This window comes from Lepus europaeus, chromosome 3 (genome assembly GCF_033115175.1).
Source record: "Lepus europaeus isolate LE1 chromosome 3, mLepTim1.pri, whole genome shotgun sequence".
NCBI classification, from domain to species: Eukaryota; Metazoa; Chordata; class Mammalia; order Lagomorpha; family Leporidae; genus Lepus; species Lepus europaeus.
The window spans coordinates 92,164,579-92,189,345 of record NC_084829.1 but is presented as its reverse complement, the minus strand read 5'-3'; the positions used below and the strand labels follow the sequence as shown (position 1 = coordinate 92,189,345).

Below are 24,767 nucleotides of genomic sequence, written 5' to 3'. Positions count from 1 at the left end.
GTTCTAAAAGAAAAAAAAAATTGTCAACCCATAACACTGTACCCAGCAAAGTTCTCATTTGTAAATGAAAATTCAATAAGGACCTTCCAAAAACAACACAAATTGAAATAATTTGTCACCAAATTCAGTATTTATCAGAAACAATGGGTAGCAGGCCTATTAATGGCTGATCTGTACAGTGATCTGCCCTCAAGGAGACCCAACAAGCCAGTCCACTGCAGTGGCTTTCAATGTGGTAAGCCTGGGCTTCAGCAGAAGTCAGCTTGTGAAGAGCCCTGGCAGCTCTGCCAAGAGTTGGATCACTGGAAATGGACATGCCCTGGAGTCGAAGGATGCCCAGGTCAGAGCCACAGATCTTATTGGCTCTAAGCTGAAAAGCCCTTCACTCAGCCCAACTTCCAAAGTGACCACTGCAGCTGAGGGGATGGCCAAGTTGGGTCAGCAACATTGCAGGCAGAACTGTAAATTTCTTGTTAGAGATGCCACCTGCCTTTACCTGGCCAGCTCTCCCCCGAGGCCAGCCAAGTAATGAAAGTCCACAGAGTGCCTTCCCCTAGGAGGTTCACACCTCCCTTAGGATGTACCCCATGTGAAGAGATAGATAGGTCTGGGCCTCTTAACTTACAAGGCCTAAAGCCCACCAGGTTATTATCAAGCCCCTTCTATCAGGTTCTATTTTCCTCTCAGAAAACTTAATTGTAGCTTAGACAGCACCTTTCTTAGCTCCTCTAATAATGACTCTGTCCTTTGTTCTAGACCCTGTCTAGCGCACTTGGGCCTCATTCCTTCATAATCATCACCTCTACTCTACCACCAATGGCTCTACTCCCAACCTGTGTGTACTGATGGTCCTCTTCCCCACTTAATGCTGTATAATTTTTCAAACCTGGTAAATGCCACTCTTAGGATCATTGGTTACTATCCTCACCCTGTCTTTTATGACCTTGTCTAAATATGATCAGAGTCGGCAAACTTGGAATGCTTCCATAGCCTTGGCAACTCATGACGACAGCCTAGGGTGGTTACTGGCGCCATAAACTAGAGTGTCAATTTGTTGGGCCAATAACAGGAGTCACTGTGCACTTGCTCCTCATGTGAGATCGCTGTCCTTAATGTGCTGTACATTGTGATTTAATGCTATAACTAATACTCAAACAGTATGTTTCACTTTGTGTGTCTATGTGGGTGCAAACTGTTGAAATCTTTATACTAAATTGATCTTCTGTATATAAATAGAATTGAAAATGAATCTTGATGTGAATGGAAGGTGAGAGGGAGTGGGAGAGGGGAGGGTTGTGGGTGGGAGGGAAGTTATGGGAGGGGGAAGCCATTGTAATCCATAAGCTGTACATTGGAAATTCATATTCATTAAATAAAAGTTTAAAAAAAATAGATTGTCAAATTGAGTAAAAAAGCCAGAATAATTTTATGTTTTGTATGAGAAATCCATTATATAAATATAAGTAATAAACCTGCAATAAGAATAACTAAATAAGATACAGAATTCAACAAATTTATATGAGAAATGAAAAAAATACTATCACCAAAGCACCTATAAAGATTAAAAGCATAAATTGCTATGAACACAAAAACTGTCCAAAAATTAAAGCATAAATTACATGCATCAATTCCTTGAAAAATATGCCAAAACTCACACAACAAATGGAAAATCTGAAAATTTCAATTTCTAGGAAAAAAGGTTGAATCAATAATCAATAATTTTTCAAAACAGAATTCCCAAGGTTATTTCACTGGTGATTTCTACAAATATATAAGAAAAAAAATTATTATTACCATTTCTCTAAAACTACATTTTTAAACTTTTATTAAATAAATATAAATTTCAAAAGTACAGCTTTTTGGATTACAGTAGCTTCCCCCCCATAACTTCCCTCCCACTGCAACCCTCCCATCTCCCACTCCCTCTCTCATACCATTCACATCAAGATTCATTTTCAATTATCTTTGTATATAGAAAATCAATTTAGTATATATTAAGTAAAGATTTCATCAGTTTGCACCCACACAGAAACACAAAGTGTAAAGTGCTGTTTGAGTATTAGTTATAGCATTAATTCACATTATACAACACATTAAGGACAGAGATGCCACATGAGGAGTAAGTACACAGTGACTCCTGTTGTTTATTTAACAATTGACACTTTGATTTATGGTGTCATTAATCACCCTAGGTTCTTGTCATGAGTTGCCAAGGCTATGGAAGCCTTTTGAGTTCCCTGACTCTGATCTTAGTTAGACAAGGTCACAGTCAAAGTGGAAGTTCTCTCCTCCATTCAGAGAAAGGTACCTCCTTCTTTGATGGCCCTGTTCTTTCCACTGGGATCTCACTCGCAGAGATCTTTCATTTAGGTCTTTTTTTTTTTTTTTCCAGAGTGTCTTGGCTTTCCATGCCTACAGTACTCTCGTGGGCCCTTCAGCCAGATCCGAATGCCTTAAGGGCTGATTCTGAGGCCAGAGTGCTATTTAGGACATCAGCCATTCTATGAGTCTGCTGTGTATCCTGCTTCCCATGATGGATCGTTCTCTCCCTTTTTGGTTCTATCAGTTAGTATTAGCAGACACTAGTCTTGTTTCTGTGATCCCCTTGGCTCTTAATCCTAGTATTATGATCAATTATGAACTGAAGTTGATCACTTGGACTAGTGAGATGGCATTGGTACATGCCACCTTGGTGGGATTGTATTGTATAAGCAAACTTATACAACAAAACAAAGCCGGAGGCATCACAATACCAGATTTCAGGACATACTACAGGGCAATTACAATCAAAACAGTATGGTACTGGTACAGAAACAGATGGATAGACCAATGGAACAGAACAGAAACACCAGGAATTAATCCAAACATCTACAGCCAACTTATATTTGATCAAGGCTTCTAAACCAATCCCTGGAGTAAGGAGAGTCTATTCAATAAATGGTGCTGGGAAAACTGGATTTCCACATGCATAAGCATAAAGCAAGACGCCTACCTTTCACCTTACACAAAAATTCACTCAACATGGATTAAAGATCTAAATTTATGAACTAACACCATCAAATTATTAGGGAACATTGGAGAAACCCTGCAAGATATAGGTACCGGCAAAGACTTCTTGGAAAAGACCCCAGAAGCACAGGCAGTCAAAGCCAAAATTAACATTTGGGATTGCATCAAATTGAGAAGTTTCTGTACTTCAAAAGAAACAGTCAGGAAAGTGAAGAGGCAACCGACAGAATGGGAAAAAATATTTGCAAACTATGCATCATATAAAGGGTTGATAACCAGAATCTGCAAAGAAATCAAGAAACTCCACAACATCAAAACAAACAACCCACTTAAGAGATGGGGACAGGCCGGCGCCGCGGCTCAATAGGCTAATCCTCCGCCTAGCGGCGCCGGCACACCGGGTTCTAGTCCCGGTCGGGGCACCGATCCTGTCCCGGTTGCCCCTCTTCCAGGCCAGCTCTCTGCTGTGGCCAGGGAGTGCAGTGGAGGATGGCCCAAGCCCTTGGGCCCTGCACCCCATGGGAGACCAGGATAAACACCTGGCTCCTGCCATCGGATCAGCGCGGTGCGCCGGCCGCAGCGCGCTACCGCGGCGGCCATTGGAGGGTGAACCAACGGCAAAAGGAAGACCTTTCTCTCTGTCTCTGTCTCTCACTGTCCACTCTGCCTGTCAAAAAAAAATAAAAAAAAAATAAAAATAAAAAATAAAAAATAAAAAATAAAAAAATAAAGAGATGGGCCAAGGAACTCAATTTACATTTTTCAAGAGAGGAAATCCAAATGGCAAACAGACACATGAAAAAATGTTCAAGTTCACTAGCAATCAGGGAAATGCAAATCAAAACCACAATGAGGCTTCACCTCACCCGGTTAGAATGGCTCACACTCAGAAATTCACCAACAATAGATGCTGGAAAAGATGTGGTGAAAAAGGGACACTAATCCACTGTTGATCGGAATGCAAACTGGTTAAGCCACTAAGGAAGTCAGTCTGGAGATTCCTCAGAAACCTGAATATAACCCTACCATACAACCAGCATTCCCACTCCTTGGAATTTACCCAAAGGAAATTAAATTGGCAAATAAAAGAGCTGTCTCTGCACCTTAATGTTTATTGCAGCTCAATTCACAATAGCTAAGACCTGGAACCAACCCTAATGCCCATCAACAGAAGACTATATAAAGAAATTATGGGACATGTACTCTATAGAATTCTATACAGCAGTCAAAAACAATGAAACCCGGTCATTTGCAACAAGAGGGAGGAATCTGGAAAACATTATGCTGAGTGAATTAAGCCAGTCCCAAAGGGACAAATATCATATGTTCTCCCTGATCAGTGACAACTAACTGAGCACCAAAGGGGAAACCTGTTGAAGTGAAATGGATACTATGAGAGACAGTGACTTGATCACCTCTTGTCCTGACTGTTGATGTACAATGTAATACTTTATCTACTTTAGTATTTTTTTATTCTAGTACTATTGGTTGAACTCTGTAATTAACACACAATTATTCATAGGTGTTTAAATTTTAGCTAAAGAGTGATCCCTGTTAAATATAGAGTGGGAATAAGAGAGGGAGAAGATGTACAATTGGGTATATGCTCAATTGGACTTGCCCCAAAAGATGGAGTTAGAAACGTGCCAGGGGATTCCAATACAATCCCACCAAGGTGGCAGGTACCAATGCCATCTCACTAGTCCAAGTGATCAACTTCAGTTCACAATTGATCACACTGATAGGTCTAAGAGTCAAAGGGATCACACAAACAAGACTAGTGTCTGCTAATACTGACTGATAGAATCAAAAAGGGAGAGAACGATCCATCATGGGAAGCAGGATACACAGCAGACTCATAGAATGGTAGATGTCCTAAATAGCACTCTGGCCTCAGAATCAGCCCTTAAGGCATTCGGATCTGGCTGAAGGGCCCACGAGAGTATTGTAGGCATGGAAAGCCAAGACACTCTGGAAAAAAAAAAACAACTAAATGAAAGATCTCTGCGAGTGAGATCCCACTGGAAAGAACAGGGCCATCAAAGAAGGAGGTACCTTTCTCTGAAGGGAGGAGACAACTTCCACTTTGACTATGACCTTCTCGGAATAAGATCAAAGTCGGTGAACTCAAAAGGCTTCCATAGCCTTGGCAACTCATGACTAGAGCCTAGGGAGATGACTGACGCCATAAACAAGAGTGTCGAATTGTTAAATCAACAACAGGAGTCACTGTGTACTTACTCTTCGTGTGGGATCTGTCCTTGATGTGTTGTCCAATGTGAATTAAGGCTATAACTAGTACTGAAACAGTATTTTTCACTTTGTGTTTCTGTGTGGGTGCAAACTGATGAAATCTTTACTGAATATATACTAAATCGATCTTCTGTATATAAAGGTAATTGAAAATGAATCTTGATGTAAATGGAATGGGAGAGGGAGTGTTCATGGGGTGGTGTGAGTGGGAGGGAAGTTATGGGGGGGGGGAAGCCATTGTAATCCATAAACTGTACTTTGGAAATTTATATTTACTAAATAAAAAAATAATAATTACTTTTACCTTACTTTAATCTCTTTTATTGAAGATAACAACCTCTGAATCTTGTTAAGAAAAAAATATAATCTTTGTTTTAAGACCTGCGGTATTCTGAGGGCCTTACTTAAATCCCAAGTTCATTCAAAAATAAAAACTGAAAAATACACAAATTATTCAGGACAGTCTTTCCTCAGAATCACTCCTCCCTTAAGAACTTGAGATTATCTTATAAATAAACCTGGCTACATTAAAGTTATTTTGCTAAGCATAGACAAATATGATGTGTTTTCACATATTAGAGCTGGAATTTTAGATATTATTTTTTGACAGGCAGAGTTAGACAGTGAGAGAGAAGGACAGACAGAAAGGTCTTCCTTCCGTTGGTTCACCCCCCAAATGGCCACCACGGCCGGACACTATGCTGATCTGAAGCCAGGAGCCAGGTGCTTCCTCCTGGTCTCCCATGCGGGTGCAGGGCCCAAGTGCTTGGGCCATCCTCCACTGCCTTCCTGGGCCACAGCAGAGAGCTGGCCTGGAAGAGGAGCAACCAGGTCAAAACCGGTGCCCCAACTGGGACTAGAACCCAGGGACTGGCGCCGCAGGCAGAGGATTAGCCTATTGAGCCGCGACGCCGGCCGCAGATTTTAGATATTTTTGAAACACTGAGTCAAAGTACTTGGAATTGAATAATTTCCCTTTTGTTTACTAGTTACTTTAGCTGAAACTATTTTCAGGATGAAGGATATTGAAACTAAGATTGATGAATTAAATTGGCAATTCTATGTTGACATTTACCTACTAGCTAAATTCTACCAACAAAATGAATCCTTATCATGACAGTCTACAATAAATAATAGAATTCTTACCTAAAGTTTGATTAAATTATGCTTCTTTTTCCATAACTGTAATGTTGTCTCCTACACTTATTGCATGTCTAATTTTATTATAATTTATACTTTTTGAATAGAGCTTCTGCCTAGAAAGAATTGGATCCTGAGATCTCTCCTGGTTATCTCATTTACCTCTCTCTCTGAAATAGCACATGAAATGCCCCAAAACCTTCCCACTGAGACAAATGAATTACCTGTCTTCTTATGACTGGTAAAGCTCAGAGGGAAATATGTAATGAAACTAACTCATGTTTTTTGCCAAAAGCAAAAATTTGGACAAATAACAGGGATCTAGTCGTTTTTTATAGAAAATTTCCTATTTGAGTATGAATTTCATTAAACAACATGAATCAAACTTTCTGAATCTATGATGCTAAAGCTTATAGCATTTAACACAGAAAAATACTTAAGTAGTGCTTTTTCATTTTTAAGTTTCTGTCTCTTACAGTAAAGCACTTCTTCAGGAGTTGAGAATATTATTTCTAATCAGTCAAGCAATGAAGATAAAACCATTCTTGCAAAGCCAACTGATCTCATGCAAAACATGTTTATTGTATAGAGATGTCTGATAAATACACAGATGGTTTTTTAATTCTGCTTACTGCTTCTACGAATCTCTCATTTAATAGTTTGCAGTGAATTTCCATATGTTCTTTTCTTTTTTATTCCAAAGTTGTTCTTTGAGGTCTATTCAACAAAACCTTTTTAGGGAATTAAACACCTATAGCCTATTCTTCTCTTGCTTGTTTCCTAAAGGAATAAAACCCTTTTCTCAAAATACATCAGAAGATAACACTAATGTTACTAAAGAAAAATGTTTAGAAAAATGTTGTTTAGAAATATGCACAAAAGATAGTTTCGTATTTATATTTCATGTTTAAATTTCTATTTTGTGTACATTTTTGAACATTAATACAAAATTATCATAGAAGAACATAGGTGAAAGAGAAAAAAATAGGTAGTAGAGGGTGTATCTCTGGATCATGACCTCATGGCCCAAACTCTCCTTTAATTCTATACTGAAAAGGGTATCTTGGCAAAATTATTTCTGTGTGACTCATCTTTAAAGTAGGTATGAGTATAGTAGATATCTCATGGATGATGTTAAAAATAAATGAGTTAATATGTATATGTTGAACAGCATATGGCAAGTTTATTACTAAAACATTGTAACATATAATTTATAAGTAAATGTATCACATATTTGGGGATGCATATAACAAAAACTTGTTAAAGTAATATACAACCTGAATTCCAGGGAGCATTTGAATATGCATTTCTAATTCAGGATACTCAGATGTAATGACAATAGATATTAAAATGAAGTGTCATTTCACATATGGATTGTGAACATGTGGAATTTCTTACATACAAAAATCCACAGATGTGAACATTCTCCTTGTGGAAACATTACATAACAAATCATTTCAACCCCTAAGGAGGTCAGACCTGAGTTCATTTCTATTCTCTAAGTATCTCTTTATGAGATTGTAGTCAATAGTTCACCTATTTGAAATCCACTTCACTCACTTAATAAATTATAATGGTAGGCCGGTGCCGTGACTTAACAGGCTAATCCTCCGCCTTGCGGTGCCGGCACACCGGGTTCTAGTCCCGGTTGGGGCACCGGATTCTATCCCGGTTGCCCCTCTTCCAGGCCAGCTCTCTGCTGTGGCCCAGGAAGGCAGTGGAGGATGGCCCAAATCCTTGGGCCCTGCACCCGCATGGGAGACCAGGAGAAGCACCTGGCTCCTGGCTTCAGATCAGCGAGATGCGCCAGCCGCAGCGGCCATTGGAGGGTGAACCAACGGCAAAAAGGAAGACCTTTCTCTCTCTCTCTCTCTCTCTCTCTCACTATCCACTCTGCCTGTCAAAAATAAATAAATAAATAAATTATAATGGTAATAAATTCATAAGATGCTGGTAAGAGTAAACAATGTATTACTTGTATTGAGCAAATTGTGTGTCATGTTATCAATGCTAAAAACTCAATAAAGAAAAAACAAAAATACTTTTCATTTAGTTTCAAATTGTATATGTCTTAGATAACAGGGATTTTCAATTATGGGAATCATATTGTAGTATCTTCTTTTGAATTATTTATTAGCTAATTAACTCATGAAAGCATAGAATATGAATACATTGAGTAGATTTTGAGATGGAACCAAAATGGAATGTAGGTAATTCTCATGGTCCCATGATGCTTCAGATGGGTCCTTCCTGATGGAAGACCTCTCTAGGCTATGTCACATCCCTTTAGCCACATGAGCTTCCCATGTGGATTGTCCATGGTATTGCTTGATTGATGTGCTCCTTCAGCTCAAATGTGTCACCAATCACTCCACTAATTTTCATGTTATGCAATACAGAGGAATTAAAACTGTTGGAGACTATTTTCAGGAAACGCTGTCTTCTCATTCCTAAGCACATTAAACTTTGGTCCATTTAAACCTTAAAACAATGGGCTATGCTAGTTTTAAATATCTCCAGACTAGTATCAAGAATAGGTTCTTGTACAACATGGACCAGTGTTGACATAAAACATTCTCAAAAAAAAAAAACTTTATATTTAGATGCCCAAGTGATGCTCTCTCAACTGTCACTTTCTCTATCTGAAGATCTCCTGAAGGTAACGTCAAGAATGTAATTGTTTGGCTTCTTTAAGCTTAGAACACAAAGTAAAAATTTTAGTAACTAATCCCAAAATTATTCAATAACTGATGTATATGTCAACACACACACATTTGTACTTTATTATGAAATGTATGTCACAAGAGGTCACCTTTGGCCTGAAGGAAGGGGCAGAAGACATAGAAATTAATATAAAAATATTGATGGATGATGTATCCCACTTTTTTAAATTCACTTATTTGAGAGGCATAGTTACAAACAGAGAGAGGGAGACACAGAGAAAACAGTCTTCCGTCAGCTGGTTCATTCTCCAAATGATGACAATAGCCGGAGCTGGGCAGATCTTAAGCCAAGAGTCAGGAGCTTCTTGCTGGTCTCCCATATGGGTGCAGGGGCCCAAAAACTTGGGTCATCCTCTACTGCTTTCCCAGGCCACAAGTAGAGAGCTGGGTGGGAAGAGTGGCAGCTGGGACATGTACCAGTGCCCAAATGGGATGCCTGCACTTGGAAAATTTGGAAATTTAACCCACCCTGCCACAGTGCTGCCCCACTGTATCTTTCATGAAATGTATTTTTTCTGTACATGGTTCTTAATATAAGAAATAACATTAAATCACCACAATATATATGACTTAAAAGATAATTAGTTGGCTGGGAGACTAATGCAGTAGTGCAAAATTGATGAGTTCTAATTTTGTCCTTTTAGGTTTGGGGTGTCCATGTGTACCTGGGTGGTGACTTGTGCAGTCAACTCTAAGGGTCTGACTTCACAGGAAGTATTGCAGTAGATGTCACAGACAAACAGGGCAGGCTCACACAGGAACCAAATAACTAAAAGAGTGTCCCTAAAATGATAAAAGGGCAGAGAAATAAAATGGAGGCACATTGACATTTAAAGGAATTATAGAGAAATGGAGCTTGCAGAAAATCCTAAATGTGCGTGTCTGTGACTGTGACACTATCAGTTATCACAGAAACAGAGAGAAGAGCTTTCTAGTACTTAGAGTGGAGAAGGTAGCTTAAAGATATCCAGAAAAAAACACAAGGCTATAGATTATGTTGAAACAAAACTAGAGAGTGATTTTTAACTTGGTGAAATAAAATAAATATAATTTCAATAAGTAATGTTGAAACATGCTACATATGAATGTGTTAAAAATAAGAGGGAAGTGAAACATGCAGAGACCAAAGCAGAGAGATGCTGTTATGATATTTGAAGACTTGGGAGCTTTTTAAAGAATTATATAATAATCAATCAAAGGCTTTATAGAATATACTTAGATGCTAAAATAATAACTCCATTGTTAGTCCTAAGCCTCATTATTTCCCATATGCTCAGCTCAATTCCTTGATTTCTTATCTATACATTAGATGGTTTACACCAAGAAAGTGGTTCAGCAGCTTTGGGTAATATGAATGGAATTATTGAGCAAAATATGTCATTGTTACTGTAAATAGATATCTTTGTGGTTACATGTCACTTGATATACTTTCAGGAATACAGGTGATGGTTAAGAGAAGTGCTGAAATGGTTCTGGGAAAATGTGTTTTCAAAACCAAACTATTCCAGTTATGGATGGCAGAGATTATGTGTGGGGGAAATGAGAAATATTTTTATTGACATAGTTTTATCTGAGATGCATCAAAACCTACAATGTATCCATCAGCTCTTTCACATTTCAACCTGTAACTGGGGTGGAGTTTAAATTTTGGAGATCCTGTGGCCAGTGTTGTTCCACGATAGGTTAAGCCAACTCTTGTGAGACTAGCATCCCATATCAGCATGCTTCTTCAAGAACGGGCTACTCTGCTTTTGACACAGCGTTGCAACTAATGTGCCTGGAAAGGGAGCAGATGATGACTAAAGTGCTTGGGTCCCTTTTACCTATGTGGGAGACCAGGATGGAGTTTCTGGTTCCTGAATTCTGCCTGGGCCAGACCAGGTTATTGAGACCTCTTTTGGGTGTGATCAGGCAGATGGCCGAAGCGAGGAGCCAGGAGATTCTTCAGAGTCTCCCACGTGGTGACAGAAACCCAAACATCTGGGTCATATTCTGCTGCTTTTTCCAGATAACTGTTAGGGAACTGGATCAGAAACAGAGTAGCCAGGACATGAACTGCCACCTATATGGGATGCTGGTGTCTCAGGTGGTGGCTTTGCCACTATGCTACAATGTTGGCCCCAGGAAAGGGCATTTGGAAGCAACCAGTGAGCTTGCAAAAATATAACTGCCGGCTATGTTAAACATATTTGTTCACATTCACCACTGAAATATTAAGCCTATCAGTATTAATCAATAAAAATGCTAAGTGTTGTATTTGAATATGTATTAGTAACACATAAGAAAGACACTTAACAATATAGCTTCTGGATTAAATGATTGTGATAATTTTAAGATAAATGCAATGAAATAAAAGAAATAATGAATGGCAGAATGATAATATTTTATATCTGTTGATTCCAAGAGAAAATGCACACACACATTCAACTATTGGAGATGATCATTCATAACTCAGTTATGGCAATCCGTCACCTGTGGTCTTGGATGGATAATTACTTGAAAGAGATGGAGACTGTGCTGTTCCTGGAGATTCAGCTTCACATATGTCCCCTCATTCTTCCTCATACAGTTTAATATGATTTATGTCATTATCTCATTATTTCTCACAATACTCTGAGCATGTGTTGATTCAATCCATGCCACCATACAGATAATCTGCTAATGTTTTTATTGCTGCAATGGCCAAGGCTTCACCTATTCAAAGAAAAGAGTCATTGTGACTTGGCTTGCGTGAATGATCATTTTCCTCAGCTCTTTAGACAAACACATGGCAAATGGGTCCTCAGAATCTCCTGGGATTTTCTAAACAATGCTTCGATCAGTTCGAAGTTAATCACACTCCCACAAAATAAAATTTGTGTGTGTTTTTTTAAATGCCTTTGTAATGCTATACTAATACACTGCTTGTGAGAATAAGCTCAGTCCCAGTCAATTACAGAGTCATATAAGAGAGTCCCGTTCAAAGCAGTAATAAAATGAGCTAAGAATTGGCCGTGTCAACAACACATATTTCTTAGCATAAATACCAAAACATTAAGGAAATTGTTCTCCTAGAAAGTGTCAGTGGTGTGCTGAAGTTCCAAATATATACTGGGATGCTCACTGTGTTCCGTTTAGCCTTACAGAGACTTTTCTCTGACTTCAATTAGTATTATATATTCACTCTCAAGAACAAGCTCCAGGACTGGAGCTGTGGCACAGTGGGTTAATGCCCTGACCTGAAGCGCCGGCATCCATATGGGCTTCAGTTCAAGACCCAGATGCTCCACTTCTGATCCAGCTCTCTGCTATGGCCTGGGAAAGCAGCAGAAGATGACCTACATCTTTGGGCCCCTGCACTCGGTAGGAGAACCAGAAGAAGCTCCTGGCTCTTGGCTTCAGATCGGCACAGCACTGGCATCACGGCCAATTGGGGAGTGAACCATGGGATGGAAGACCTCTCTCCCACGCTGCCCCGTGTAACTCTGACTTTCAAAATAAATAAATATCCTTCATTCTAGACCCTGTCTAGTGTACTTGGGCCTCATTCCTTTGTAATCATAACCTCTACTCTACCACCAATGGCTCTACTCCCAACCTGTGTGTACTGATGGTCCTCTTCCCCACTTAATGCTGTATAATTGTTCAGACCTGGTAAATGCCACTCTTAGGATCATTGGTTACTATCCTCACCCTGTCTTTTATGACCTTGTCTAAATATGATCAGAGTCGGCAAACTTGGAATGCTTCCATAGCCTTGGCAACTCATGACGACAGCCTAGGATGGTTACTGGCGCCATAAACTAGAGTGTCAATTTGTTGGGTCAACAACAGGAGCCACTGTGCACTTGCTCCTCATGTGGGATCTCTGTCCTTAATGTACTGTCCATTGTGATTTAATGCTATAACTAATACTCAAACAGTATGTTTCACTTTGTGTTTCTATGTGGGTGCAAACTGTTGAAATCTTTATACTAAATTGATCTTCTGTATATAAAGAGAATTGAAAATGAATCTTGATGCAAGTGGAAGGGGAGAGGGAGCAGGAGAGGGGAGGGTTGCGGGTGGGAGGGAAGTTATGGGAGGGGGAAGCCATTGTAATCCATAAGCTGTACATTGGAAGTTTATATTCATTAAATAAAAGTTAAAAAAAAAAAAGAAAAAAAAAAAGAGCAAGCTCTTTGAAAGTAAGTTCTCATTTTTTTTATGGTTTGGAATTTTAAAAATTTTATTTAAGGAATACAAATTTCAAAAAAAAAAAAAAAAAAAAAAGCTTGTGTCGTGGCTCACTAGGCTAATCCTCCGCCTGTGGCACTGGCACCCTGGGTTCCAGTCCCGTTTGTGGCGCCGGGTTCTGTCCCGGTTGCTCTTCTTCCAGTCCAGCTCTCTGCTGTGGCCTGGGAGGGCAGTGGAGGATGGCCCAAGTACTTGGGCCCTGCACCCGCATGGGAGACCAGGAGGAAGCACCTGGCTCCAGGCTTCAGATCAGCATAGCTCGCCGGCCATTGTGGCCATTTGGGGGGTGAACCAATGGAAGGAAGACCTTTCTCTCTCTCTCTCTCTCTCTCTCTCTCTCTCTAACTCTGCCTGTCAAAAGAAAAAAAAAAGAATACAAATTTCTGACATTTCATGTATACAGATTTAAGAACATAGTAGTACTTCCCACCTACCCTCCCTCCTGCATTTTTCATTTCTGAAAAGTACTATGGTGTCACAATGGGCATGGGGGTACAGAAAGATACCCGCCGGGGATTTAGTTTTTGGTTTGCTTCTGATCCAGCTTCCAACTAACGAGCCTGGAGGCAGCAAATGATGCTCCAAAATATTTGCATTCCTGCTACCCATGTGGGAGACCAGGATGGAGGTCCTAGCTCCTGGCTTCAGACTGATCCAAGCCAGATATTGTAGGCATTTGGTGGCAGTGTCCATAGATAGAAAATGCTCTCTCTCTCCCTGCTGCCCTCCCTCCCTCCCTGCTTTCCTCTCTGTCTGTAACTCTTCCTTTCTGGTATCTCTTTGTAGTCTCTTACAAATTTGATTAAATTAATTATAGATGGCAAGACTTCCAGAGCTTGATTTTTCTAGATTTTTTTAACACAGTAATATCCATGTGTTTTTATTATGAATGATTTGTTTCTGTTTCATTATTCAGAACATGGTTGAAAAAAAGAGAACTTGTCTCAGAACCACTTTATTCCTAAGCAAAGGCTTTAATTATAATCACAGGTCCCCTAAATACCCAAAGTGTAGGAAGAAAACTAGTACAGAATTTCAGCGATTTATAGGAGACTTTATTCCATATAATAGTGGGAAAATTCCAATTCCAAATGAACCTTTCATGGAAAATCAGTGTGGATTTAGCTGAGAGCGAGGTCCCTGTGAGGGAATTCATACCACAACTTTGAAATTCACCAGCAATAAATCACTGGAACTGGATGAGTGCTCTATGAAGAGACGTGGAGGAAATACAGTGTGAAATAGCAGAGATATTGACACGAATATACTTTAGAAGCAATAAGCACTTGTAATTGGAAAGTTTCCTGTACTCAAAAAGGAGTCGAAAAATTCAGCTAAGTGGTTTGAAAAGTGAAGTAAATAATATAATAAACAGAAAGTTCATAGAAATGGATAATTGTTTTAAGGCTTGAAAGTGAATTTTTTGTTGATTTCCCATGATTTAGAAATTCATATAGTATTTATCCTGTGACCCACATGACTTAAATCTATGTATCTCCTAATTGGATGTTTTAAATTACTTTTACAATTGTTTGATTTGCATTATTCTACGACATGGCCAATCAAAGATTTTAATCAGCATTAGAAACCCAGTGTTTACACAGCATCAGACAAAGCATAAATCATTTAAAACATTAAACTGAAATATACTTTACGCTGTGTTGTATTAAATATATTTCTTTCAGGCTTCTTGACTTTTGAAGGAATTACCACTTTTCCACTGTTATTAACATGTAAGGATCTTTTAATATATCAGAGGGATCTCTTACTGAGAACTATGTGCTAGCACACTTAAGTTTTTAAATTTTATTATAATCTAACAAAATATTTAAAAATATATCTAGTAAAAAATGAGTAATGATAGCAAACATCATTCATTCAGATTTTGCTTTCTAAAATGTGTTTTAAGAGCTCTTGTTTTTCTTTTTTAATTTTTAATGAAATATTTAGACTTTGATTCTTGATTTGCTGTGTGATTAAGGTATAGGAAAAGACAGGAAGGAATAGGTTCCAACTGATCTGGCCACTTCTCTTGTGGCACTTACACCACTGTCCCCTAGCAGGTTGTGTATTTTTTCTGACTTACCTGTAGAAATACTACTACCACCAGAAAGATGATATGATTGTTTTATGTTGGAACAATGGCTATCAAACACCACATTTTAAAATCATTAAGCAACTTCAAAAGAGTGGTGATTGTTCTTATTTAATATTCGAAAACCTGGGGCTCAGTGAAATTCCCTGAATTTATTTTTCAAAATCACAGGGTCAGTAAAAGAAAAAAAAAAAATAAAAGAAAAAAAAGACTTCTGATTCCTCATTATGCTTCTTGTCCACAGAAATGAATCTGCATACTGCTCTACCTTGTGGTGCAAATTTCAGACTGGCAGACTGGGATAAAGAAGTGGTCTAAAGTTATAAAACAATTATCATTCTTTTCCTCTTGTGAAGCTATGTTGATGTGCTTGGAGGCTGCACCTCTGTCCTTGCTTCATTATCACGATTGTCAAGGAGGTACACTGATGAACTCTAATGTGGAAAAAAAAAAAAAGATCAAGAATGTGACTCAATGTTAAAAAATATCTAGGATAAATTTAGTATATCAGAGCTGGAGCAGCATCAGATTCCCATATTGTGTCTGCATTTACCAGCTCCTAAAAGTGTGAAAAAGGCTTAGAAACTTCATAGCTACCTCAGTGCCCGTGATCCACCCACTTTAGGGTGTGATTTGAAAAGCAAATGGTGTGTTGATGGCATTAAAAAAGGTATAAAAGACATTTTAATGACAGTGTAATCAAAGATTATATACCAGCTGTCACAACCAAGGCAACCATAGTAATTGGGGGTGACCAGAAGGCTTTCCAGAATAAGCTTCTTTTAAAGATTCATTTAAAACTGTCACCAAGGGACTGTTGACATTTTAATTTTTTCCTTAGATTGGGAGTCGTTATTTCACTTTTTCAATCTTTTCATTCCAGAACAGTATAGCTCAAATCATTATCAGTTTGCACTATAGTGCGATGCGGAAGTAAAGAAAAGGGAAAATATTTGTATAATGAATATTTTTATTAAATTGAAACCATTTTGAAGGCAAACATTAAAATAATTAATAATTAAAATAATTAATTAATTAATATGACAGTCTGCCCCCTCCCTCTACCACAGAAAGTTCTTCTTCGCTGGCCTGGAAGAAGACTGGCTGAGATGCATAAAATTCTTAGTGTCAATGACTCCCCATCAAACAGTGACAAGTCTGACCAGTGTCTGCTGCAGTTTGTGGAGACCGAATTTGTGTTTGACATTCCAGGAAAGAGCATGACTGAATTTCCTGAAGGCAGGTAGGCAGAGAGTATTGCGCCTGTTATAGTTTGAGGCACCCATGACAATGCACAAGGACGGATGTTACCTGAGGATCAGAGTGGACCAGGTGGACACTGGAAAAGAAATTGGCATGTATATTCGGCTATTATAGTGGATTTAATATATCCACCCCCTTCCCCAATTTATATCAAAATGTGAAATTACTTTCAAACAAGGAATACTGTCTTTGCTATAGTAATTATTTAGGTTACAATGAAATCATACTAGGTTAGAGTTCATACTGAAATCATACTGGATTACAGTTCATTGCAAATCCAATGTTAACTTCTCATAAGAAAGGACATTAAAACACAGAAGGCCATATGAACATGGAAGCAGAGATCGTAGCTGTGTGCTACAAAGTGAGGAATGCCTGGGGCTTCCAGAGATCGGAAGAAGCAAGGAACATTAAGGATTTCTAGCAGCCAGGAGATGGTCTCTCCTTCAGAGCCTCTAGAGGAACCAACCTGCTGACACTTTGATTCAGAATTCTGACCTCCTGAATTGTGAGAAAACAGCAATCCCAAGAAACTAATACAGCCAGAGTATATGTTGGCATCTGAATCAGAACTTTTTTTGGAGTAAAGGCCATCTGATACCTTTAGCAGCCCTCAGAATCTCATCCAAGCTTGTGTCCCTGAAGACATCTTTGCTCCACTACTACTTCAGCTGCATAGTCCTCTCTGCTTCTCCTTGAATTCACCAAACTTTTCTCATCCTCACTCCTGGCCACTTAGGGCTGCTTGGCCAAATGGACCTGTCCAGATAATTGACTGGCTCGTTCTATCCCTTCTAGAAGCCTTCTGTCGAGTGAGATCTTGTTAAAAGGAACTTTTTAGGGGCCAGCACTGTGGTGTAGCAGATAAAGCCTGCAGTGCCAGCATCCCATATGGGCACCAGTTTGAGTCCTGGATGCTCCACTTCCGATCCAGCTCTCTGTTATGGCCTGGGAAAGCACTAGAAGTTGCCCCAAGTCCTTGGCCCCTGCATCCACATGGGAGACCTGGAAGAAGCTCCTGGCTCCTGGCTCCTGGCTTCAGGTCAGCGCAGCTCCGGCTGTTGCGTCCAGTTGGGGAGTGAACAAGCAGATGAAAGACCTCTCTCTCTCTCCTTCTCTCTTTGTGTAACACTGACTTTCGAATAAATAAAAATAAATCTTTAAAAAAAGTAACTTTTTAAGTATCCTTTATTAAATAACAATAACATCAGGTGCCCTTCTATGGATTTGTCTTAAATCAATTACATTGCCATTTATTGCTTTCAAAACCACTCAACATATTTGATGGTCTACTTTAATCATAACCTGTCACACCTAAATCAAATGGAAATTTTTTGAAAGGATGGACTAGGTTTATTTTATTGGAATTTTACATCTCCACAACCTAGACTGTTTCATAGACCGGGGACACAATAAATGAGAATTAAATTATTTATCATGTTATACTTCTGATACGAATTCTGTTTAAATGAAATGCAGTTATATATGCCAACAAATTTGAGAAACTAGGCAATATCTTTTGATTTGTTAAGCATTTATTTATTTTTTTCATTGCTAAAGATTTATTTTGTTTATTTGAAGTCACAGTAGCAGAGAAAGAGGGAGAGATGGGAAAAGTGTTCCTTCATCCACTAGTCATTCCCAAATGACTGCAACTGCCAAAGCTGGACCAGGCCAAAGCCATGAGCCTGGAATTCCTTCCAGGTCTCAAATGTGGGTTACAGGGGCCCAAGTGCTACTGTAATAATAGAATGTAATAGAAATCAATAATAGAATGAATATTTACTTTTCATTGTGTACCAAACCTACATTCTTTGGTTTACATGCAAATATTGAATAGAGTCCAATGTGTAACTTGCATAGTTTATTGGCTTATGCTAGAACAAGAGGGAGACAGCATGCAGGAAGAGGGTCTGTTGACTGGCTCCTCAAAGACAGCAGAAGATATAATTCTACAGGTTGCGAATGGGGTGGAGTGGGTCCTCCTTGGCACACAACACTTCAGTCTGCACCCACTCCTTACCATCAGCATATGACACTTGGGCTGGTGCCCCACTTGTGCAGCTACTATTATTATTTTCTTTTTTATATTTTTTTAACTTTTATTTAATGAATATAAATTTCCAAAGTACAGCTTATGGATTACAATAGCTTTCTCCCTCATAACCTCCCTCCCACCTGCAACCCTCACCTCTCCCGCTCCCTCTCCCCTTCCATTCACATCAAGATTCATTTTCAATTATCTTTATATACAGAAGATCAATTTAGCATATATTAAGTAAAGCTTTCAATGGTTTGCACCCACACAGAAACACAAAGTGAAAAATACTGTTTGAGTACTAGTTATAGCATTAAATCACAATGTATAGCACATTAAGGACAGAGAGCCTACATGAGGAGTAAGTGTACAGTGACTTCTGTTGTTGACTTACCAAATTGACACTCTTGCTTATGGTGTCAGTAATCTCCCTAGGCTCTAGTCATGCGTTGCCAAGGCTTTGGAAGCCTTTAGGGTTTGCCGACTTCGATCTTATTCCGACTGTGTCATAGTCAAAGTGGAAGTTCTCTCCTCCCTTCAGAGAAAGACACACTCAAAATGGTGGCACCTTTGGAACCTCACCTTTGGAAGATCATATATACATTACATTGGGCTATTCTGGGCATGTCTGTAGGTTGGGGAGGTCCCTAGCAGGACAGTAGACAGTCTTTTACTATAGAATCTGGATGCTCCTTGCTTCCGATTGATGAATAATCGTTAGGTTTGAAGGGGCTTGGTTTAGTGAGCCCTGTTTCAATCCTGTGTCAACCTGAGAGCAATTGGATACACTAAAATGACATGCCCTATTAACAAGCAATATCAATTCTTCTAGAAAAAAGTTTCCATATACTCACACGGTGACTTTTACACAAACTTTTCTCATAATGTTGTTTACCACAATAAGCAATATGTAACATCTAAGTGCCTCTGAGTTGACCAAACAACCAATAATACATATAAGGGAATATAATATAGCTTTGAAAATGAATAATGGATAGCTACACACATTAATAGAGATCTGTCTCAAATAGAATATTAATAAAAGATGAAGAAGAATAGATACATAGAGCACTACATTTCAGACTTAGTCACACAAGGAAAAATACCCATAAATTGAAATCTATTGTGATTTTAAAACAGAGGTTATCTCTTGGTGTAAGGGCGAATCAGCTAATAAAACAGTAAGAAAAATACACAAAGCACGTCATCATATTTAAAACTTTCTTTTCTAATTTCTATCATGAGCAATTGAGGGCTTGTTACAATTCTTACTATATATTATAGGATTAAATATGACACTTTTTAAAAGATTTAGTTATTTATTTGAAAGTCAGAGTTACACAGAGAGAGAAGGAGAGGTAGAGAGAGAGAGAGAGGACTTCCATCCAATGGTTCACTCCCCAGACGGCTGCAATGGCCGGAGCTATGCCGATCCAAAGCCAGGAGCCAGGAGCTTCTTTCAGGTCTCGCACACTGGTGCAGGGGCCCAAGGACTTGGACCATCTTCTAGTGATTCCCCAGGCCACAACAGAGAGCTGGATCAGAAGTGGAGGAGCCGGGTCTCAAACCGGCACCAAGATGCTGGCACTTCAGGCCAGGGTGTTAACCCACTGCACCACAGTGCCGGTCCCTAAAATATGACACTTTTAACACACTAAAAATTAATAATTAAAGAGCCTTTGCTTTACCAAAAAGTATTGAAGTGATGTCTGCTTATAAGTTTTAGATTTAAATGTTGGAAATGTTGGATATAGAAAAAGGTAAAAGACTGGCAAAAGTTCAGAACAGTTGGAATACTAGCTTGGCGATATCAGGAATCAGTGAGGTGACTCAGAGAGAATTCTTGCATATTGATCTGAAGGGAATAAGCCCATTCAGCCATTCTGGAAAGCAGTCTGGAAGTTGTTAGTGAAATGCACTTCTGAGTACACTTTCCGGAAGATTCCATCATAGGTCCATTAGGATTGTAGGGTTGCTAGATAAGTCAGTACTCACAGTTAAATTCAAATGTTGAATAAACAAAAACAGAAATGCATTTTAGCATAATTACATTCATATATTGAACACAATATAAACACATTAAGAAATTCCGTGTTGTTTAAGATTCAAATTTAGTTGAGATCCTTGCATTTTATAATTTTCTAAATCCAGTAAACTTAAGGGTCTGTTTGCATTGTAATTTGCAATGAGTTGAAACCACTGTATCTTTTATTCTCTGGGTCAGTGGTTCTCAAAGTATGGCATTCCAAGTAGTAACAGTAGCAGCATCTCTGGGGAAGTTCTGATAAATGCAAATACTTAGGCCTCATTCCAGATTTACTGAATCAGAAACTCTGGGTCTTGTGCTGGGATGATTTGTGTGTTCACTAGTCCTCTGATGCTCACTGAAGTTTGCTAAGCACAGCTCTATGTGAAGAGATAAGTATAATATTAACGTGTATATACCTGCATGCCCACCTACTGAATAGGTGTATTTTTTTTTTACATTTAAAGCTTCATTTTCACGTAAATTTTATCTAATATAAAAATAAATATATAGTGGATCCAGTGAGGACAATTATCCTTTTTCTGTTTTACTTCTTTGTCCATAAATGGATGATTGGCATCTTTTCTACTTCTTGTTTTTTGGTAATATCCTCAGCTATCATTTTATATGTCTTAGGTTATTTGAATGACCTAATAATCATGTTGCATTTATTCATTTTGCTTTCACCAATATGTCCTTCAAATAGTAAACACAATAATCACATTATTACTTTAAAATTTTTGCATCATTCCTCTGCTTAAAATTCTTTCATGGAAGCAGACCTTTGACCTAGGCATTAAGTTGTCAGTTAAGATGCTCTCATCCCATACTGGAGTGCCTGGGTTCAGTTTCCAGCTCTGGCTCCCAATTCCAGCTTGCTGCCAACTCAGAACTCTGGGAGGCAGCAGAAGAATTTCCAGTAGCTATGTCCCTGCCACTCACATGGGAGACCTGGATTTATTCCCCAGATTCTGGCTTCCGTCCAGTCCAGCCCAAGCCAATGCAGGCATGTGGTGATTGAACCACCACACGACAGCTCTTGGTTCCTGTACCTCACAAATTAAACAGAAGAATACCCTCCATGAAGAAGTTCTGGATAATTATGTGCTATATATTTGAAAACCGCTAAAAGAGAAGATTTCAATTTTCTCATCACACAAAAAAATGATTAAGTGTGTGAGGTGACGGATATGTAAATGAGCTTGATTTAATCATTCCAAGTATGCACATGTTCCGATTATAACGCTGTACCCCATTTGTATATACAATTTTGAAAAATCATTTCATGGAGACAAGGCAATAAAAAATGAAAAACAAAACTTTCAGTATGAAAAGGTAATTACATAGAAAGTCTTCACCAGACACAAACAAGTAGTATCACAAATGATTTCTGTATTCATATAACAAAGAAAATAGTGAGTTGTTACAAACATACCTCCTGTTCCTCGTGCCAATTTTGACACAATAGCACTGTGCCCATCAGGGCCCCTTGCAGCACTACTCTCAGCGTTGCCCATGGTGTTGGTGGTACCACTTGAAGGTGATGAAATCTGGGAAGCTTGTGGAGCCTCTGAATTGGGTAATTTTGCAAGAAGGCTACTGCCTTCACCTGAGAATGGTTTCCTCAGTAAGAACACAAATGGATTTACCACCAAACTGCTCTTATACAGTACTCAGCATCAATTCTTGAACATCTGTGTACATGTGATATAAAGCTATACACCTATGGGGTGCTTTGTAAGTTACTCAAGCCATGATCCTGGCTTCTCGTCATTTTCTGCATTGTTGCTGGATTCCTGGCAGTTTTGTCTCTGCATCTGGATTACTCAGCAAATGAGTAATTTCTGGATTTCTCTGTACCAGTTGCTGCATTTGTGGATTGGCCATAATTAATTGCCTACTCAGGTCAGGATTTGAAAGCATGCTCAGAAAGAAGGGATTTTTCCATGATCTAGATGATCATTTCTGGGTTACACAAAAGTTGTCCTTGCATCTGATGCTGTAGTTCAGAGAAGCTGGTAATATGCAGACCTAAACTACTCAAACTTGCAAATCTTCAGATGCTACCTTTTTCTTTCTTTTCTTTTTGACAGGCAGAGTGGACAGTGAGAGAGACAGAGATAACGGTCTTCCTTTGCCTTTGGTTCACCCTCCAATGGCCGCTGCGGACAGCACACCGCGCTGATCCAAAGGCAGAAGCCAGGTGCTTATCCTGGTCTCCCATGGGGTGCAGGGCCCAAGCACTTGGGCCATCCTCCACTGCACTCCCTGGCCACAGCAGAGAGCTGGCCTGGAAGAGGGGCAACCGGGACAGAATCCAGTGCCCTGACCGGGACTAGAACCCGGTGTGCTGATGCCGCAGGGTGGAGGAGTAGCCTATTGAGCCGCGGCGCCAGCCTCAGATGCTACCTTAACCAAAAGTGTTGCTAACAACAGAACTAGAGGTGCAGTTAGTATTAGAAGCCAATTATGGTGTCTGTTTGCTGAGCTGAATAATCTTGAAATGTGTTTTGAGTTCTGATGACAAGGTGAAGAGTAAATCCATCATGAATTCCACATTGCCTCGAAGCACCTTGATCTTTTAACATTTTTCTGGCAAATACCAATATAAGTTGGTCAGCAAGATATTTGAAATGTTTGGTGCTTTCTTTGAACTGCTGTAGGGAGCTGTTCTCTTGCACAGCCAATTCCTCCTTCTGCTTTGGGATCTTCACAGAGAGCATATATGTATCTTAATCAGATGAACATGAGTTTGTACTTATGTCTCCAACATTAATCAGTTACTACATGGATCATTCTAGTTGCCTTCCCTGCTTGTGTCTCGATCTCCCACTCTCACAGTAAGAGAGCTTGTTCAAACCACTCACCATTCATGCCTTAATTGTTTTCAGCAAATATGTGAGTATAGTGGTTTAAGAATTGTTAACCTGTATTTCTGAGAATCAACTTTAACATATCTGATTCAGTGCTTATATATGGTTCCTTTTGCTTTAGTCTAAAAGACTCCTCCCATTTCTGAAGTTACTTAGGTAGCACCTTTCCCCCACTCCATCTCAAGATTTTTATCAGGAGTTACTTGGCTGAGTTCACAAAATATTGTTACATCAAAATTAATCTCAATTTTCTGTAGTCACCTTAAGTACACACAAGAATACATTCAAGGCATTCAAACTATTTGATTTTTATACAATTGTTATTATGATTAGGAACCATGAAGCTGAACAGATTGGCTTCTTAAAATCATAAGTGAGGCCGTAAACTTTAATTCAAGAGCAAATCCACAAATATGTCACTTTAGCATCTTCATATTGATTAACATAGGAATATTTTCAGCCAATAACTTGAAAGCTATAAGCTTTACATAAAGTCAGATGTTGCTGACCTTTTCATTAAAACCACACAGAGTACATGGATAATAATTCTTTGTTGAATATCTGTTAAAATATTTAATTGTAATGTAAATAATCAAATATATACATATTAATAATACATTTTATTAGTTTTGTTATATTAGTAATATATGTCAGAGATTTATGCTGCAGAATTATAGATGCATTAATAAACTGTATATTGATTATAAACTTTTTATGTTTACCTAGCATAAGAATCAAGTAAATTTCATACAAAAGAAGTTCAGAAACGCTGAATTATACACTTTATTGAGTCAAGTTACAAAAGTCCGTAATTGACTCATTATTTAACTTTGCATCAGCTTTTAAATTTTGTCAAGCATCTCAATTTAAAAAGCAATGATAATATACTTGATTTCATGGGCATTTTGAGGATTAATAAATAATGCATGCAAACCTTTTTTCATTGTCTGCATTTAGGCACTAATTAAATAAAAAATGTCATTATTGAATGACACATAAAGTGCTGAAACAGATTTAAAATAGGATAATTTTATACTATGTTTCAAATTAAAAACTGAATCTTACCTCTCTACAAAGCATAATTCTGAGTCACAAATTTAGATATTACTAATATGCATACTCCCTACTATGT

General features: G+C 38.6%; 1 pseudogene; it reads right to left on the bottom strand.

Moving 5' to 3' along the window:
- Positions 1 to 23,485, bottom strand: part of LOC133756602 (ubiquilin-1-like) — a 44,018-nt pseudogene extending 20,533 nt beyond the window's left edge.
- Positions 23,486 to 24,767: the final 1,282 nt, after the last annotated feature.